The 19,469-nt window shown below is 44.3% G+C and overlaps 1 protein-coding gene across 4 annotated transcripts in view; it reads left to right on the plus strand.

Moving 5' to 3' along the window:
- Positions 1-19,469, plus strand: part of LOC107402604 (nuclear receptor coactivator 5-like) — an 86,047-nt gene that overhangs the window by 696 nt on the left and 65,882 nt on the right. For 2 of the 4 annotated variants that reach the window (XM_076571758.1, XM_076571761.1), the window contains exons 1-2: positions 16,011-16,094; positions 17,617-17,672. The exons of the other annotated variants lie outside the window; for them this stretch is intronic. The gene's annotated coding sequence lies outside the window, so the exon portion shown is untranslated. Of the gene's footprint in view, positions 1-16,010; positions 16,095-17,616; positions 17,673-19,469 lie in introns of those variants that run through there. 4 annotated transcript variants of the gene reach the window in all.

Here is a 19,469-nt window from a genome sequence, read left to right on the forward strand (position 1 = left end):
GTGAGATGAGGCAGAGGCAGGCAGATCTACACAGGGAGCTCCAAGACAACCAAGGCTGCACAGTGAGACCAACCAAGCAACCAACCAAAAAGTCACATCACTGGAAATGAGCAGGAAGTCCTGTTTCACAGGCTTTTGCTTCAGGGGTGTGTGTGTGTGTGTGTGTGTGTGTGTGTGTGTGTGTGTGTGTGTGTGTGTGTGTGTGTGTGTTTACCTGTGCACATGCCTATAGTACGTTCTTTTTTTTTTTTTTTTGGTTTTTTCGAGACAGGGTTTCTCTGTGTAGCTTTGCACCTTTCCTGGAACTCACTCTTTAGCCCAGGCTGGCCTCGAACTCACAGAGATACGCCTGCTTCTGCCTCCCAAGTGCTGGGATTAAAGGCGTGTGCCACCACCGCCCGGCGCCTATAGTACGTTCTTATCACAATGGACAGCATTCATACCTAACTGAGGGATCCAGTAAGAAAAAAGATTTAAAACTGTACGAGTTATCAAGGCAGCTGTTTAGAGGTCAATTCTACAAGTAAGAAAAGTAAAAATATGTTTGTGAAAATCTTGGGTTAATGACCATAGCCTGAATGTAAACTCTAGTTCCACCTACCCCCTTCTTCCTGTCTTTCTCCCCACCCCCATCCCCCACCTTGCCCCTGCCTTTGGAAGGAAGGGTTTATTTTGGCTCACAATTTTCAAATTTGTATTTTATTTTATGTGTATGGGTGTTTTGCCTGCATATATGTCGTGGGCCACTTGTGTGCCTGGTGCCAGCAGGGGCCAGAGAGGGCGTCAAATGGCCCGGGGCTGGAGCTACAGGGAGTTGTGAGCCACTGCGGTGTGGATGCTGGGAATCAAACCTGAGTTCTCTAGAAGGATATCCAGTGGCTTTAACCCGTATAAATAGCCATTACAGTTTTCGAAAGAGCATTTTCAAATCTATTTACATGATTATGTCTTTATGTCACATGTGTGTGGATGCCAAAGGAGCCCAAGAGGGCATCGGAGCCCCTGGACCTGAACTTACAGGAGTTATAAGCTGCTGCTGGGATGAACTCGAGTCCTCTGCCAAGTTGTGAGTGCTCTTAGCACCCGAGCCGTCTCTCCAGCCTAATAGTTCAGAATGCAAGGGTAGCCATTAATCATGGCAAAGAAGGAAGGCATGGACTGGGGGCATGAGGCAGCCGTGGAATTGCATCTTGTAGTTAGCTGCAGAGATAAATGCTGGTGTCCTCAAGCTTCTTAGACTTCTTTAATGTTCCAATTCTGTGTCTCCGAGTCTAATTGATCACACTTCGTTTTGATACACAGCAGTGCTTAGAGAATGGCGATTTGTGTTGGGTGACACTCTTCCTGCGGAGGCGAGAACAAGTGTCCACTCCACCCCAGATAAGGAGCTGACAAGAGGGGAAAGCAAGGATAACTCGAGAGTCCAACTCAGTGAACCAGTGAGCTCATTGGGGTTGCTTATAGGAGTATGGTGAGGGTACTCACAGGAGTATGGTGAGGGTACTCACAGGAGTACAGGTGAGGGTACTCACAGGAGTATGGTGAGGGTACTCACAGGAGTAAGGTGAGGGTACTCACAGGAGTATGGTGAGGGTGCTCACAGGAGTATGGTGAGGGTGCTCACAGGAGTATGGTGAGGGTACTCACAGGAGTATGGTGAGGGTACTCACAGGAGTATGGTGAGGGTACTCACAGGAGTATGGTGAGGGTACTCACAGGAGTATGGTGAGGGTACTCACAGGAGTATGGTGAGGGTACTCACAGGAGTATGGTGAGGGTACTCACAGGAGTATGGTGAGGGTACTCACAGGAGTATGGTGAGGGTACTCACAGGAGTATGGTGAGGGTACTCACAGGAGTATGGTGAGGGTACTCACAGGAGTATGGTGAGGGTACTCACAGGAGTATGGTGAGGGTACTCACAGGAGTAAGGTGAGGGTACTCACAGGAGTACAGGTGAGGGTACTCACAGGAGTACAGGTGAGGGTACTCACAGGAGTACAGGTGAGGGTACTCACAGGAGTACAGGTGAGGGTACTCACAGGAGTAAGGTGAGGGTACTCACAGGAGTACAGGTGAGGGTACTCACAGGAGTACAGGTGAGGGTACTCACAGGAGTACAGGTGAGGGTACTCACAGGAGTACAGGTGAGGGTACTCACAGGAGTACAGGTGAGGGTACTCACAGGAGTACAGGTGAGGGTACTCACAGGAGTATGGTGAGGGTACTCACAGGAGTAAGGTGAGGGTACTCACAGGAGTACAGGTGAGGGTACTCATAGGAGTAAGGTGAGGGTACTCACAGGAGCATGGATGTCTGTGGTGAGTATGTACAGGAGGGTAGATGCACTCAGACCAGATCCTCCTGTGGCGAGAGCCCGGTTGGTGCGGAGAAGCAGGCTCAGGTCCTCTGAAAGACAGTGCACACTCTTCACCGCTGAGCCACGTCTCCATCACTGGCGAGTTGGAAAAACTAGATCCAACCATCTCTTGTCTCTGAAAACCCACAATTGGTAAACACACCCACAAACAGAGCAGGAGAAGAGAAAGACAGTCCTTCCTTCCTTCCTTCCTTCTTTCCTTCATTCATTCATTCATTTATTTATTTATTTATTTTTGAGACAGGGTTTCTCTGTGTAGTTTTGGAGCCTGTCCTGGAACTCACTCTGCAGACCAGGCTGGCCTCAAACTCACAGAAATCCACCTGCCTCTGCCTTTTGAGTGCTGGGGTTAAAGGCATGTGCTGCCACCGCCCGGCTTTGTAGTTATTCTTTTTCTTGTATCAAATTTTTAATGTTTCCTATTCATCTAATGTCATTCAATAAACTTAATCAAATATTTTGCTTATGACCGGCTCTTGTTTTTTTATTTTTATTTTTATTTTTTAAGATTTATTTATTATGTATACAGCATGTACGACTGCAGGCCAGAAGAGGGCACCAGATCTCATTACAGATGGTTGTGAGCCACCATGTGGTTGCTAAGAATTGAACTCAGAAACTCTGGAAGAGCAGTCAGTTCAGTTCTCTTAACCTCTGAGCCATCTCTCCAGCCCCCGGCCGGCTCATTTTTAATGGACAATTTTCTCACATTGAGATGTTCTTCAGCTGTTCCTAAGGAGACGTAAGGTTTCAATCATGTTTATTTTCTTTCTCTTTCAACTTTTCCCCCTTTCTATTTTAATAACAAGAAGAAAGGAAAAAAGTTATAACTAATATAAGAAAAACTATATACAAAAGTACAATAACTATATACCACATATACAAGCAATAAATACCTAAACAATGTCTAGTCCATTTGTATTTGACAAATTCAGAGAAAATAATTCCATTATCTATCCTATTTTGGTAAGTCCAAAATGTACCTGATTCACTTTCTATCCTAACTTATATTACTAACAGAACTATCTTGTAATGTCTTTCAAATTTATACACTTAAACCTCTTTAGTGAGTTTCTTTCCTGAAATTCTTAACAAAGAAAACTATAACTATAACTATCTAATTTTCAACTATAACTAACTAATCTTCAACTCCTTCAGAGACCCAAGAAGGAAATAACACTACCTAATAAAAAAATAAAAACAGGCCGGGCGGTGGTGGCGCACGCCTTTAATCCCAGCACTCGGGAGGCAGAGACAGGCGGATCTCTGTGAGTTCGAGGCCAGCCTGGGCTACCAAGTGAGTTCCAGGAAAGGCACCAAAGCTACACAGAGAAACCCTGTCTCGAAAAACCAAAAAAAAAAAAAAAAACAGGAAGTGCATGCAAGCAGCTTCCAGAAAAAATGTGAGTTGAAAGAAACAGCCAGCTGCCATAGCTGTTCTTGTAGAGGATAAAGTAGACTTCAAGTCAAAATCAGTCAGAAGAGATAGAGGGCGGCTGGATGGCTCTGTGGGTGAAGGCACTTGTCACCCAACTCTAGTGACCCGAGTTCTGTTCCTGGGACCTGCATAAAGGTAGAGGAGAGAATTGAAATGACTCAGTTGTCCTCCACATTGTTTACACAGATCCATACAGACACACACACAGATACACACACAGATACACACGTAGACACACATACATATAGACACAAAGACATAGACACACACAGACACACATATACATGCACAGACACACACACAAATATATACACACACAGACACACACAAATATACACATACAGACACACACAGATACAGGTACATGCACATACATAGACACACAGACACACACTGATAAGGTACACACACAGACACACACAGATACACACAGATGAGGTATACACACAGACACACACACAAATATACACATATAGACACACAGAGATACAGGTACACACGGACACACACACAGATACAGGTACACACAGACACACACATAGACACACTCACAGACACACACAGATATACACACAGACACAGAGAGATACAGGTACACACATACACACACACACAAATACAGATACACACATACAAACATACACTGAGACATAAACACGCACACAGATACACACTGGAGCATGCACACATACACACAAAATAACACCAATACTAATACTAATAGCTTCAAAGGAAAGTCAGGGCCTGGTGAGATGACTTGGCAGGTAATGGAGATTGCAGCCAAGCCTGAGAACCTGAGTTGAACCCCTAGGCATCACGTGGTACACCGAGATAACTAACCCTCGTGCTTGCCTTCTGGCTTACATACATGCTATAGCATTCGTTCACTCACACACATATCCAAAAAATGAATTAAAAAATTAAAGGGACTAGAGAGATAACTCAGGGGTTAAGAGCACTGGCTGTTCTTGCAGAGGACGCAGGTTCAATTCCCAGCACCCACGCGGTGGCTCACAACTGTGTGTAACTCAAGTTCCAAGAGTCTGATGCTCTCTTCTGTTTGCCAAGAGCACCAAGCATGCATGTGGTTTAAAACCTTATGACTGAGGGGAAAAAAAACAAAACAAAACACCTGGAACATCTAGAGGTGGATAAATTCCTAGACACATTGATCTACAAAAATTAAGAGGATAGAAATAATTTAAATAGACCTATAACAAGCAAGGAGATTGAAGCAGTTATTAAAAGTCTCTCAACATAGCCTGGTGGTGGCACATGCCTTTAACCCCAGCACTTGAGAGGCAGAGGCCAGCGGATCTCTGTGAGTTCTAGGGCAGCTTGGTCTACAAAGTGAGTTCTGGGACAGCCAGGACTGTTACACAGAGGAACCCTGTCTCCAAAAAAAAAAAAAAAAAAAAATAGTCTTCCAACACCTAAAAGTCCATGAGCGGATGAGCTCACAGCCAATTGTACTGAACCTTTTAAGAAGAGCTAACACCAATGGTCTTCAGACTGTTTAAAAACACACCCAGAAACAGAAGGAACCCCACCAAATCCATCCTAAAGAGCAAGCATTATCATAATACTCAGAATGCATACGGTCGTGACAAAAAAGAATGCTGCGAAACTGATTTCCTTGATGAACACAGACATAAAATTTTTAATAAGATCTTGGCAAATTAAAGAAATAGAGTTACTCCCACTCCAGCCATGCAAGGATAGTTTGACATACAAAAATCAGTAAGTGTAATTTGTACGTAAGTAGACTTCAGGACAGACAGCGCATGCTCAAGTCAGTCGTGATGGTGCAAACCTATGATCACAAACCAGTAGAGGCAGAAGAATCTGAAGTTTAACGATATCCTCGGCTACATAGCAAGTGAAGCCAGCTTGGGGTACATAAGATCCTGTCTCAAAGAAAAAAATACTGCAAGAAATCATAGGACCTTTTCAATTGATGCAGGGAAAGCTGTAACAAAGTTCAGGTCCCTTCATGATAAAATCTGTGAAGAAACTAGGAATCGAAGGAACGTATCAATCGTGTGACAGACCTTTCCTGAGGAGAGGCGACACATGTCCACTCACCCAGGAAAGGGAACCTACGTCAGACCAAAGTAATGATGGTACCAAAGTCCAACTCGGTAAGCAAGGGGCTTTTACTGGGATTCCTAACAGAAGTGTGGGTGAGGGACCCTGATAGGAGTAGCAATGTGTGGGTGACAGCTCACAAACCTGAAGCTGTCTGTATAGCTTTTGGATATGGCCAGCAGCTCCAGAGAAGAAATACGAATTGCTAGTAAGTATTTGAAAATGTGTACAACATTCTTATCCATCAGGGAAATGCAAATTAAAACTAGTTTTGGCTGCACCGTGGTGGTGCACACCTTTAATTCTAGCACTCGGGAGGCAGAGGCAGGTGGATCTTTGAGTTTCAGGCCAGCCTGGTCTGCAGAGTGAGTTTCAGAACAGTCAGCAACAAAAACCCAAACTAATTTGGAACTCAATTTCACTCCAGTCAGAATGGCTATCATTAAGAAAACAATCGACAACAAATGTTGGTAGGGTGTGGGGAAAGAAGATTCTGTATTTTTTTACTTTTAATTTTATGTTTATGTGTGTGTCCCTGTGTTGATCTGTGCATTTGTGTCCTGGTGCCCCCAGAGGCCAGAGGTGTCCAATTCACTTAGAGCTGGAGTTCTGCGTAGGTGATTGTCAGCCACCTGACTTGGGTACTGGGAACCAAGCGGAGGTCCTCTACAAGAGCAGTACATGCTGTTAACCACTGAGCCATCCATCCCTCTGGCTCTGGATGAGGAATCCTTAATTATTGACTGTGGGAATGTAAACGGGCACAGCCACTATGGAAATGCGTGTAAAAGTTTCTCAAAACCTTGTGTCGGAGCTGCTGTGTGACCCAGCTCTGCCAACTTTGAGTTTATACCTGAAGGGCTCTGAGTCAACACACCATGGAGATACATGTGCATCCATATTTATTGTTATATTGTTCACAACACCCAGGAAGTAGAATCAGCCCAGAAATCTATCAACAGATTATTAGGTAAAGAAAAATGTGGTACATAATGGAATTTCGTTTTTGTTTGTTTTGTTTTTTTTTTTTGTTGTTGTTGTTGTTTTGGTTTTGGGGCTTTTTTTTGTTTTTTGTTTTTTGTTTTTGTTTTTCGAGACAGAGTCTCTCTGTGTAACTTTGCACCTTTCCTGAAACTCACTCTGTAGCCCAGGCTGGCCTCGAACTCACAGAGATACGCCTGCTTCTGCCTCCCAAGTGCTGGGATTAAAGGCGTGTGCCACCACTGCCTGGCTCACATAATGGAATTTCATGTAGGTATAGAGAAATTGAAAAAATGATGTTTATGTTTTGGAAAATGGATGCAACTGGAAATCATTATGTTATAAGATAATAACATATAATAATATGTTATAATAAAATAAGATAGACCCAGAAAGACTAACTCTGTATGCTTTCCTTACATATAGGGCCTAGATTTAAACTATATGTGGGGGGGGGCTGGAGAGATGACTCAGCAGTTAAGAGCACTAACTGCTCTTCCAGAGGACTGGGATTCAATTCCCAGCACCCACATGACAGCTCACAACTGTAACTCCAGTTCCAAGGGATCTGACACCTTCACACCAATGCACATAAAATAAATTTAAAAAATAAAAATAAAACATTTATATATGTATACACACACACACACACACACACACACACACACACACACATATAACAACTATGACAGGGTTGGAGATTTAGCTCAGTGATAGAGCTTTTGCGTAGAAAGTGCAAGGCCTAGGTTCGGTCCTCAGCTCCGGGAAAAAAAAAAACAAAAAACAAAAACAAAACAAAACAAAACAAAAACTATGCCGGGCAGCGGTGGTGTACAGCTTTAATCCCAACACTCAGGAGGCAGAGGCCAGCCTGGTCTACAGAGAGAGATCCAGGACAGGCACCAAAAACAACATAAGAAAACCCTGTCTCCAAAAAACAAACAAAACAAAACAAATAAACAAAAACTGTATGTGTGTTGTATGTGTTTGTGTGTGTGCGTGTGTGTATATTTTAGTGTGTGTGTGTGTGTCCTGAAACTAAAAAGGCAATCATGAGAGTAAAGAGATGTTTTTTTAAAAGGTCTGTTTAGTTTTATTTTGTGTGTATGAGTGTTGTGCCTTCATGTATGTGTGTGCGCACCATGTGTACTGGTGTCTTCAAGGACAAAAAGAGATCAGACTCCCTGGAACTGGCATTAGAGATGGTTGTGAGCCACCACGAGGGGCCTGGGAACTGAACCTAGGTCCTCTGTAAAGTGCAGCAAGTGCTCTTAACCATTACGCATCCCTCCAGCCCAGAAAGAAGGGCTCCTAAGGGAAGGGGTGAGGAAGAGAGGGTGATGTGATAAGGAAGCAGAGGAAGGCAGGAAGAGGGTGCAGGGGAGAGGAAAGACGAGGAACACAGGTTAGGAACATATATGTGTGAAGATGCCATAATACATCCCAGTACATTGTAATACTCACCTACTTTTTGTTTTTTTGTTTTGTTTTGTTTTTTCAAGACAGGCTTTCTCTGTGTAGCTTTGGAGCCTGTCCTGGAACTCGCTCTGCAGACCAGGCTGGCCTCAAACTCACAGAGATCCGCCTGGTTCTGCCTCCCAAGTGTTAATTTTTTTTTAAGATGAAAAAAAAAAAGGCATTAAATATTATTGAGAGAGCCAGGCAGTGATAGCGCACACCTTTAATCCCAGCACTAGGAAGGCAGAGGCAGGTGAATCTCTGTGTGTTTGAGGCCAGCCTGGTCTGCAGAGTGAGTTCCAGGAAAGCCAGGGCTTTTTTACACAGAGAAACCCTGTCTCAAAAACAAAACAAAACAAACAAACAAAACAAAACAAAAAACCCAAACAACAACAAAACATCATTGAGAGAAAGATAGACAGCTTCTTAGAACAATAGCCAACAAGATCATGAAAGGCTGTTGTCTCATACTGGAGTGGGGCAATTGCCTTGGATAGTTCTAGCACATTCCGTGTCCTTTAAACCTCACAATGATAAGTATGTGGGCCATTTCAGAAACGAATTTGTAGATTCATGAGTTTATCACCCCCACTTCCTCTTACCCTCTTTCCTTCCTTCCCTCCCTCCGTGTACATCAGGTCAGCTGGATCTCCCATCAACACATCAAAAGTCCAGTCGCTTCTCACCTCCTCCACCGCTGCCACTGTGGCCCCTGGCATTGTAGACTCCATTACTAGAAGGACCTCTACCTGGTTTCCTGCATCCCTGCTTTTTTCTTTTTCCTTTATGTGTATGAGTGCTTGCCTGCTGCATGGATGTCTGGGCACTGTGTGTGTGGGCCTGGTGCCCCGGGAAGCCAGAAGAGGGCACTGTGTGTGTGTGTGTGTGTGTGTGTGTGTGTGTGTGTGTGTGTGTGTGTGTGTGCCCCGGGAAGCCAGAAGAGGGCACTGTGTGTGTGTGCGCGTGTGTGTGTGTGTGTGTGTGTGCGCCTGGTGGCCCGGGAAGCCAGAAGAGGGCCTTGGATTTCCTCGGAATGACGTTAAGGAAGGTTGTGAGCCACCATGAGGGTGCTAGTAGCAGAACCTGGGGCCACCATAAAAAAGAACAAGTGCTCTTTCCTGCTCTGTCATCTCTCCAACCCCTTGCCTCTTCTAACAGCAGTTTACCTGACATTTAAAGATAACATCACTCAGGTCAGGACTCTCCTAAAGTGACTGCGACATTGCTCTAGTGTGGGCCAACTTATTGGGAAGCTAACCAGTGGCTACATCCTTGAAGAAAATGGACTCTCCTTCCTCCAGCAACCATTAATGGCCAATAGCTCCTCAGCTAGTGAGTCTCAAGAGCTCCACCCTCATCCGTGTGGGAAGGTTGACAGACTTGCAATAGGGCAGGTCACCACAGCCACTAGGAATTCATGAGTGTAATGCCATGCCATGTCCAGAAGACAGTTTCATATCCTCTAGCTCTTATATTCTTTCTGCCTCTTGTAGGTGGAAGTTTCCTGTCCCAGCAGCCATTTCCCAAATAAACACACTGTGGTTTATATTAATTACAAATGCTCTGCCCATAGCTCAGGCTTGTTACTAACTAACTCTTGCAACTTAAATTAACCCATATTCTTATCTATGCTTTGCCGAATGGCTCATGGCTTGTTACCTCATTTTCTACACATCCTGCTTTTTCTGCATCTTCTGGCATCTCTCCTGACTTTATCCTTCTTCTTCCCAACATTCTGAGTTTGGCTTTCCTGCCTAACTTTATCCTGTACAGCTATTGGCCAGTCAGCTTGTTTATTAGACCAATCATATGTTCACAGAGTGTAAAGGGATATTCCACAGCCTCCTCTTCTGTGAGGTCCACTGAGCCTTGGCATTTGGGTAAATGTCTTTTTTAGTTCTAAGCACTCACCAGTCCCTTCTCAGAATTCAGATCAGTGAGCCTCTGCATTAATCACTGCCTGATGCCAATAGAAGCTTCTCTGATCAGAGAGCAGCACTATTCTATAGGGATCCTCTGGGATTTAACTTTTTTTTTCTTAATTTTTTGAGGCAGGGTTTCTCTGTGTAGCCCTGACTGTTCTGGAACTTACTCAGTAGAATAGGCTGGCCTTGAATTCAGAGATCCACCTGCATCTGCCACCACAGTGCTGGGATCAAGGTGTGTGCCACTACTGCCTGGCTTAACATTTCTTTTTTACATTCATGATATGAAAAGGGTCTTTCTCCTATATGAGTTCTTGAATATGTATGAAGATGGAGCTTTTCCCACACCATGAGCATTGATACAGTTTTATTCCATGGTGTGCTGTTAAGTGCTTATTAAGATTATTAAGATCAGGGGCTGGTGAGATGGCTTATTGGTTAAGAGCACTGGCTGGTTCAGTTCTCTTCCAGAGGTCCTGAGTTCAATTCCCAGCAACCACATGGGGTGACTCACAACCATCTGTAATGAGATCTGGTGCCCTCTTCTGGCCTGCAGGCATACATGCAGGCAGAACACTGTATACATAATAAATAAATAAATTAAAAAAAAAGCTTATTAAGATCTACAGGGGCGGTGGTGGTGCATACCTTTAATCCAGGAGGTAGAGGCAGGGGGATAGCTGTGAGTTTGAGATCAGCCTGGTCTGCAATGTGAGCTCCAGGACAGCTGGAGTCTATACAGAGAAACCCTGCCTTGAAAAAACAAAAAAAAAACCCAAAAAAAGATTATTAAGATCTGACCTCCATTTAGACCTCTTATCATGTTGCTGACATTTATAAGGTTTCCCTTCAGTGTGGATTCTTTGCTATTTAATAAGCTCTCCCAAATTCCTGGTACTTGAGAGGTTTTTCTCATCCATGGTTCCCTAGTGAAGGTATGTGGGTCTCAGTAGCTCTTCCTTCCATTGTGTGATGAAATGTGATTGGCCAACTTCCTGGGGCCATGTCGCTGTTTTGAATTCTCACTCTGAAATCCTAAGTCCAAACAGGATTCTCTTTCTCCTCTCTCTCTCTCTCTCTCTCTCTCTCTCTCTCTCTCTCTCTCTCTCTCTCTCTCCCTCCCTCTCTCTCTCCCCTCCCTCCCTCCCTCCTTCCTTCCTTCCTTTTATCAAGACAAAGTTTCTCAACAACAGCCCTGTCTGTTCTGGAACTTTCTATGCCTGAAACTCACAGAGATCCACCTGCCTATGTCTCCTAAGTGCTGGGATTAAAGGCGTGCGCCACCATGACTGGCTCTAAACAGGATTCTTGAAATTGCCCTGGTGATTATTTTATCACAGTAACTAAAAGTAACTAGTAAATACCCAAAAGAAATGAAAGTATATGTTTTTGCAAATACTTATGAATGAATGTGTATAGAAGGATTATTTAGCTGGGCGGTGGTGGCACATGCCTTTAATCCCAGCACTCAGAAGGCAGAGCCAGGAGGATCTCTGTGAGTTCGAGGCCAGCCTGGTCTACAGAGGGAGATCCAGGACAGGCACCAAAACTACACAGAGAAACCCTGTCTTGAAAAACCAGAAAGAAAAAAAAGAAAAAAAAAAAAGAAGGATTATTTATAAAGATTAAAACTCGGAAGCAACTCAGATGTCTACCAATGAATGAATGAACAAAACATGGCACCAACTCATTTGAAGTAGTCAGAAGGGAATTCTGATGAATGTACTCAAGTGAGCCAGCCTTGAAAGGGTGTTAAATGAAAGAAGCCTAGACACAAAAGACAACATATTCGCTATTTCCATTTACATACAGTAGCCAGAGTAGTTAAATCCATCAGGATGGAAAGTAAAACAGAAGCTCTCAGGAGGCTCAGGAAAGAGACAACAGGGAAGAGCAGATGACAAGTGCAAACTTTTCTCCCAGGACGACACAGGTTCAGGGATCATGTTAAGATGCTAGGTGAGCCGGGCGGTGGTGGTGCACGCCTTTAGTCCCAGCAGGCAGATCTCTGTGAGTTCGAGGCCAGCCTGGTCTACAGAGCGAGATCCAAGAAAGGCGCAAAGTTACACAGAAAGAAAGAAAGAAAGAAAGAAGAGAGAGAGAGAGAGAGAGAGAGAGAGAGAGAGAGAGAGAGAGAGAAAGAAAGAAAGAAAGAAAGAAAGAAAGAAAGAAAGAAAGAAAGAAAGAAAGAAAGAAAGAAAAAAAGATGCTAGGTGAACAATGCTATAGATACTTAGAACCACTGACTTGTACACCTCTAAGGGGCTAATGTTGTGGCCTGGAAATTATATCTTAATATTCAGGAGTGGTGGGAAAATGCCATACATTTACCTCAACGTCTGCAGAAAAAAAAATGTTAGACAAAAATCCAACATTTCATGATAAAAATCAAACAAACAAAAAGTACAGGGCCAGCAAGTTGGCTCAGTGAATAAAGTTACCAGCTTTGTAAGCCCTTGCTTCTGGTCACAATGTTTTATCACAGTAACAACAGACAGCTGACACCGAGGAACAGAATGGAAGGGAACGTCCTCAGCATGATCAAGGATGTATATAAAATTCCAGTGACCCTCGTATCTGATGGTGGAAGACTGGATGCTTTCCTCTAAGAGGGAAAGAGGTTCCACTCTTTTTTTTTTCTTTCTGTTTTTTATAGACAGTTAAGTGGGGGAAGGGAATAGTTAAAACAATAGGTCTATTGCTTTGTGTGTGTGTGTGTGTGTGTGTGTGTGTGTGTGTGTGTGTGTGTGTGTGTGTGTGTGTGCTTTTTCCAAGACAGGATTTTTCTGTGTTCCCTTGGCTGTCCTGGAACTTGCTCTGAAGACCAGGCTGGCCTTGAACTCACAGAGATCCACCTGCCCCTGCTTCCCAAGTGCTGGGATTAAATGTGTGTGTCACTACTGTCTAGTTAGTTAAGTTTCCACTCTTTTTTTGTTTTGTTTTGTTTTTTTTTTTGTTTGTTTGTTGTTTTTTTTCGAGACCGGGTTTCTCTGTGTAGCTTTGTGCCTTTCCTGGGACTCACTTGGTATTCCAGGCTGGCCTCGAACTCACAGAGATCTGCCTGCCTCTGCCTCCCAAGTGCTGGGATTAAAGGCGTGCGCCACCACCGCCCGGCTAAGTTTCCACTCTTAACCACTTATGTGTACAAGTGTTTCTCTGCATGCATATCTATGTACTGTGTGCATGCCTGGTGCCCAGGGAGGTCAGAAGAGGTCATTACAGACAACTGTGAGCCCCTTGTAGGTGCTGGGACTAGAACAGCTCAGTGTTTAAGCAGCCAGTGGTCTTAACCTTTGAGCCATCTCTCCAGCCCCCATTTTTAAAAAAGATTTATTTATTATGTACACAGTATCCTGTCTGTGTGTATGTCCACCAGATCTCATTACAGATGGTTGTGAGCCACCATGTGGTTGCTGGGAATTGAACTCAGGACCTCCGGAAGAGCAGCCAGTGCTCTTAACCTCTGAGCCATCTCTCCTGCCCTCCCTCCAGCCCCCCATTCTTAACACTCTTGGTCAACATTTGGCTGGGGGGTCCAGCTGGGGCCATTATACCAGAAAAAAAAAATCAAAGGATTAGGTCAGAAAGCAAAATGTAGCTGACTTGATCCTGTATATAAAATCATAAGAAACACATCAACAAATAGAATGAGCGTATAATTTAACAGGATCACAGAATACAAGATCAATAAGAATCATTGTATATCTTCTTCTTTGTTTTGTTTTTTGGAAACTATGTAACTCTGGCTGGCCTGAAGCTAGCAGTATAGACCAGGCTGGCCTCAAACTCATAGAGATCCACCCGTCTCTGCCTCCTGAATGCTGAAGTTAAAAGTGTGGGCCGCCATTCCTAGCTTATAAATTTGTTTTCTCTTTTAAAGTTTACTTCAATTTTATGTGTATTGGTGTTTTGCCTACATGTATGTCTGTGTGAGGGTGACAGATCCCCTGGAACTGGAGTTACAGACAGTTATGAGCTGCCATGTGGGTGCTGGGAATTGAACCTGGGTCCTCTGGAAGAGCAACCAGTGCTCTTAACTTAAAAACAAAACAAAACAAAACAGAACAGGGGCTGGAGAGATGGCTCAGAGGTTAAGAGCACTGGCTGATCTTCCAGAGGACCGGGGTTCAAACCCCAGCAACCACATGGCAGCTCACAACTGTCTGTAATTTCTGTTCTAGGAGATCTGACACCCTCACACAGACATATATATAGACAAACATCAATGTACATAAAATACAAATAAGTGATTAAAAATAAATAACCAAAAAAACAAAAACAGCCAGGCAGTGGTGGTGCACACCTTTAATCAGAACACTCGGGAGGCAGAGCCAGGTGAATCTCTGTGAGTTGGAGTCTAGCCTGGTCTACAAAGTGAGATCCAGGACAGGCTCCAAAGCTGCACAGAGAAACCCTGTTTGAAAAAAACAAAACAACAACATCAAAAACCAAACAAAACCAACAACAACAAAAGACCTTTTTAAAGTTAAAAAAAAATGAGCTGAGTGAGTTGGCTTGTGCCTGTAAACACAGTACGTGGAGTCTGAGACAGGAGAATCACAGGTATGAGGCCAGCCTGGTCCAGGTAGTGTCAAAACTACAGCTCTCATCTTAAAGGGAATAAGAGATAGTTTATTCTGGAGCCATTTTGAGTGGCCATGGCCCAGGAACACAGGTTTAGGTTACCCCCAGTTCTGTGTTCCATGGGGAAGCAGTTTCACAAGGTTATCCTAAGTCTTACAGAACACAGAAAGTCATGAATCAAGGCAAGTTTAAAATACATTGCTGGGATAGCCGTGCAGTGGTGGCGCACGCTTTAATGCCAGCAGCTGGGAGGCAGAGGCAGGTGGATTTCTGTGAGTTTAAGGCCAGCCTGGACCACAGGGCTAGTTCTAGGACAGCCAAGGTTGAAAAGGTCCATCAGAAGGGCAGGTAGGGTAAATTTTTCTGTAGGCTCAAGATGCTATCTAATCACATTCTTAGTTTTTGGACTGGTGGAACCTTGTTGCCTGCTTAGTTAATAGATTCTAAAAGTTTTTTTTCCATTGTCACAAGATGTTAGTTCTGACACAGAGGCGGGCAAGGAATGGTTGTCTTGAGGTCCAGAACTTAGCCGAAGATAAGGTTATAACCTCTGGACCTGTGACATTCCAATCTCTCCACACACTGAAACCAACGAGCAGCTACAGATTCCTTTCGGTTTTCATTCACAGGCGAAACTTTTGTTCCGAAGTTTTTGTTCACAGTGGTGAGACCTCTCTTTGTAGTCCTGGCTGTCCTGGCGCCGCTGCAGGCCTTCAATCCCAGCACTTGGGAGGCAGAGGTAGGCGGATCTCTCTGAGTTCGAGTCCAGTCTGCACTACAAAGCAAGTTCCAGGACAGCTAGGACTGTTACATAAAGAAACTGTGTCTCGAAAAACAAAACCAAAAAACAAAACAAATTAAAGCCTAGGATAGTAAGCTCACTCTCTATTTTTGTTATGTATATCTGCCACAATAAAAATGCACAGGGATATGGCATAATAAATATTCAATGACTCTCCCAATTTCCGAAAGTTTAAGTTAAGCCTGAGCCTCTGGGAGGAGGGGTAGGTGTGCAACTTGCTGGGACTTAGTTCACAATCCTCCCGGACCTCCCTTCTCAAAGGCAGGTGCAACCCCCTGGGGAGGAAGACTGGGGGAGGGGCAGGAAAAAAAAATCCCCATGGCCGGAAGTTCCTGGTCAGGTGAGTGCGGCTGGCCGAGGCTGAGACTGCTTGCGTCCCATTCACAGTTGGTGGCTCTCCCAGCAAGACACTTTGTCCCTTACTAGTCCGTGATCCAGGTGGGTGGCTGACCTTTCTCGGTTCTCCCTACAGAGTGGGAAGGGAAGGGAAGGGAAGGGAAGCAAGTTGCTCAGGTGTTTGACCGGGAACTGGGAGGGGAGGGATGACGTGAGCCAAGTGTCCAGCCCAGAACCATAGTGCTGCTTCAATAGTGGCTGTTACTGTTATTATCGTGTGTGTGTGTGTGTGTGTGTGTGTGTGTGTGTGTGTGTGTGTGTGTGTGTGTGTACTCTGGGGATTACTCACTCTAGGTAAATACTTTACCACTGAGCTACAAGCTCCACCCTAGCTTTTGTTAACAGTTGTTTTGTACAAATGGTATTTATTTATATATTTAAAAATATTTGCAGGGTGCCCCAGGAGGCTAGAAGAGGGGGTGGGATCTGGAATTTGAGTTACAGATGGCCCTGTGTTGCCATGTGGGGTGCTAGGAATCGCACTTGGGTCCTCTGGAAGAGCATCCCCCCAGCCTCATCATTTAAGTTCACACATTCATAGTCCTAAGCGACTTTTGGCCTAGCTTTGAAAACTTTGTGAAGGTGGTGTCAGGTTGTGAATATTCCTGTGAGAATTGTTTTACCTGCCATCACTAATTCTAAAATTTACCGGTATTGATAGCCGGCACTCATTTCACCACTGCGTGCCTGTAAAACTATCACTGATATGACAGGGTTGTTTTTGGGAGAGCTGGTGGCACAAGCGTTGTACCACTGATCTGCATCAATCCTGTTGTTGGATTTTCTTTTACCCTTTTGGGGGCCCCGCCACCCAGCTCCCAAATAGATCACACACGGAGGCTTACTTTTAATTATAAATGTCCAGTCTTAGTTTGGCTTGTTTCTTGCCAGCTTTTCTTAACTTAACTTATCCCATCTACCTTTTGCCTCTGGGCTTTTCCTGTTCTCTTGCTTCTGTAAATCTTACTTACTCCGTGACTTGCTGTGTAGCCGGGTGCCTGGCCTCTGGAGTCCTCCTCCTTCTCTGGCTAGTTCTTTGATCTCTCCTCCCAGGTTTCTCTCTCTATATTCTCTCTGCCTGGCAGCCCTGCCTATCCTTTCTCCTGCCTCACTATTGGCCAGTTCTTTATTAGACCATCAGGTGTTTTAGACAGGCACAGTAACACAGCTTCACAGAGCAACATAAACAAAAGTAACACATCTTAAAATAATATTCCCCAACACATCCCTTGCCTTCATTACAGATGCATGCACTGTGTTGACTGACATTTGGTTTGTTGGTTTTTCTCTTCTAACTGATTTCTTTCATGAGCCTATACTGCCTGAACAGGTTTCCCGGAGTGCACATACCAGGGTTTCTCCTGGGTAGTGGCTAAAGGCAGTGGGTATTTTACCTCTCTACTCTGGGGCAATAAGTGTGTTTTGTGTTGTGATGAAGTAAAGATAAACGTATCCATCCTGACTTGTGATGCTTCACATTTTTCTACTCTACCCTTTTCTTTTTCTTTTTTTATATTTTTTAAGGTTTATTTTTATTTTCTGTGTATTGATGTTTTGCCTGCAGTGCTCACAGAGACAGAAGAGGGCGTCATATCCCCCAGAACTGGAGTTGTAGAGGTTGTGAGTATCATCGTGTGGGTGCTCAGAACTGAAATCCTCAGGTAGAAACTGCTAGTACTTTTAACCACTAAGTCAGTGGTTCTCAGCCTGTGGGTTGTGACCCATTTGGGGGTCTGACCCTTTCACTGGGGTCACCCAACACTACTGGAAAACACAGAGATTTACATTATGATTGTTGTGAAGTAGTAACAAAAGTCATTTTCTGGTTGGGAGTCACCACAACATGAACAACCGTATTGAAGAGTCACCGCATTAGGGAGGTTGAGAACCCCTGCACTAAGGCATCTCTTTGGCCACTTCCCGTTCCTTTTTAAAGAAAGATGTTGATGCAGATTACAAAATTACTTCATTGCCACCAAATCCATAATGTAAAGAAATCCCACAGTTTAGTTGGGGTGGCTACCCAGTAACCCGTGGTTTAGTACATGTTTAGATCATCTCAAGAGCGCACTTACTGTCTGTTTTTACTTGGCGGTGTGACTCTTTAATTCTTGCAGTTCACATGGGGATGAAATAATACCTCCGTAAATGCCATCTTCAAGGCTAAGGGAGAGAGCACTTCCCTAGGCTCAAGGCCCTGAGTTTGAGCTCCAGCACGGCCCAGACAAAAGTCACCTCCAGAGATGTATCTGCCCCGTCTTCTGCCGTTCCACTTCTGAATATTCCTGTGCGTTAATCTTGGCTCTATTCAGTGAAGGACAAACAGACATTCTTCACTTTAATTTAGACTATTGTGTGACTTCCTCCAGGGAGACAGGGACAAATGTTTGCTTGACACTCTGGGTGGGTGCAGGAATAGGTTCACTTTCTCCATCAGTTAAAGGGTTAAAAGGCAGGAAAGAAGCCTTGGAAAAATCAGGGTTCTTAGTCTCTCTCATTAATAAGAATTTAAGAAGGGGCTCAAATGGAAGTTTGAGGACAATTTATTAGATTCAAACAAAACAACTCCAAAAAGACCCAGGGCAGGTAAGCTATAAATCTTGCAGCTGTCCAGAGAAGACTGGAGAGGAGATTAAACTGGCATGGAGGTGAGCCACATGGCGGCGAAGGGGCTCTAGAGAAAGATTAGGAAAGCCCAAAACATCTGTGAGTTTAAAAGCAGGGTTGTCAGGCTTGCACGGTAAGAGCCTTTACCAGCTAAGCCATTGACTGGCTCTGCTTACATATTTTTGGTGGATATACTAATGCACATCTGTGTACGTAGAGACTTTATTCTTTTCTTTCTTTTTATTTTATTATTATTATTACCTTTTTGTTGTTGTTTATTTGGTTTCTCTGTGTAACAGTCCTGGCTGTCCTGGAACTCACTTTGTAGGCCAGGCTGGCCCTGAACTCATAGAGATCCACCTGCCTCGGCCTCCTGAGTGCTGGGATTAAAGGCAGGCACCACCACTGCCTGGCTTTATCATTATTACTTTTGAGGCAGGGTGCCATGTATCCCAGGCTGACCTCATAATTGCTATGTAGCGGTGTGTGGATCTGAGCTCTTGATTCTCCAGGCCTCTCCTCGGAAGTGCCAGGACTACAGATGTGTGCCAGCTCACCCAGATTATGTACTACAGAGGTCTGAACTCAGAGCTTGTGTGTGCCAGGCAGCAATCTACCAGTTAAACTACATCCGCAGTCCTCTCCTCTTTGGTTTGTGAGACAGCACTCCAAGCTGGCCTGGACCTCACTGTAGCCCAATCTGCTTTGAACTTCTGCAGCTGCTGCTGCTGCTGCTCCTCCCCCTCCCCCTCCTGAGTGCTGGGATTATAGATGTGTATCACCGTTGCCGGCTTTTCTTTTTTTCCTTCT

The sequence above is a fragment of the Peromyscus maniculatus genome, chromosome 5, assembly GCF_049852395.1.
Source record: "Peromyscus maniculatus bairdii isolate BWxNUB_F1_BW_parent chromosome 5, HU_Pman_BW_mat_3.1, whole genome shotgun sequence".
NCBI lineage: Eukaryota > Metazoa > Chordata > Mammalia > Rodentia > Cricetidae > Peromyscus > Peromyscus maniculatus.